We start from the raw sequence: 1,128 nt of genomic DNA, 5'->3' as shown, positions 1-1,128 counted from the left end.
CTTGAGGTTGAGAAATCTCTGATTCTAATGGGCTTTCCTTGATAGGTGATCTGTTTCTTTTCTCTAACAGCTTTTAATATTCTGTTATTTTGCTGGATTTCTGGGATCTTGATTATTATATGTCTTGATTATTATATGAGTGTAGTTTTATTTTGGTTATGGCTAGTTGTAGTTCTATATGTCTCATTTACTGTATGTCATATTTTTTTCCATGCTTGGGAAATTTTCTGCTATTATTTCTGTGAATATTCTTTTTAAGTCAATTGTGTTGTCTCCTACTATTTCATTGACACCTATTAGTCTTACATCATTTTTCTTTGCATTGTCCTGTAGCTACTGAATTGATATTTCTTTCCTTGTTATTTTTAAGAGATCTCTCCTTTCTTGATCATTAGCTGCAATGCTGTCTTCAAGATCTGAAAGCCTATCTTTAGCTTTCTTCAAGTGGTTTTGCTAGTTTTCTATGCAAGCTTTGATTTCCTGGATATCTCTTTGAATCTGTTTCATGTATTCTAGTTCTTTTCTTATATTGTTCATTCAATGTTTATATCACTTTTCTATGCTCTTCTTTTTTTATGTATATGTTCTTTAGATGTGCTGAACAGTTCTTTCATTATTGTTGTCATTTCATTTTTTACCTGAGAGATTACATCTGATGTGATTTTTTCTATGCCCTGATTAAGTTGTTTCTTTACTTCAGTTGTTATCATTTCACAGAGTTCAGGTGTGTGACTTCCAAGCTCACCTATGTCAATATCTCCTGGACTTGTTCTGCGTGGGGTGGAGTTCTGAGATTTCATTTTACTCCTTTGTTTTGTCATTTTCAATGCTCAAGGTGGAGCACTGTGTCTCGCTATTCCCAGGCAGCTCACCAAAGGTCCTCAGTGTCTCTAGTCTTCCTGGGTATCAGACTTGCCCCATGATGGTGGCAGGAGATGGGCCACTGGGTCTGGGGTCTTCAGGCAGTTGATGGAGTGTACCCAGCTCTCCCAGGCTCAGACATGGCATGGAAAGATTTTTTTAGTAATGTTGATAAATAATTTTATTAAGCCATTACATTTTAACTCTAATTTAAAAGTTCCATAAAATGTAATTCATTTTCTCTATTTTAACTCTATTTTAAAAGTT

Source organism: Chinchilla lanigera, unplaced genomic scaffold, assembly GCF_000276665.1.
Source record: "Chinchilla lanigera isolate Chin_1 unplaced genomic scaffold, ChiLan1.0 scaffold00032, whole genome shotgun sequence".
In the NCBI taxonomy this organism is placed as follows: domain Eukaryota; kingdom Metazoa; phylum Chordata; class Mammalia; order Rodentia; family Chinchillidae; genus Chinchilla; species Chinchilla lanigera.
Note: the sequence above shows the minus strand (reverse complement) of the source record.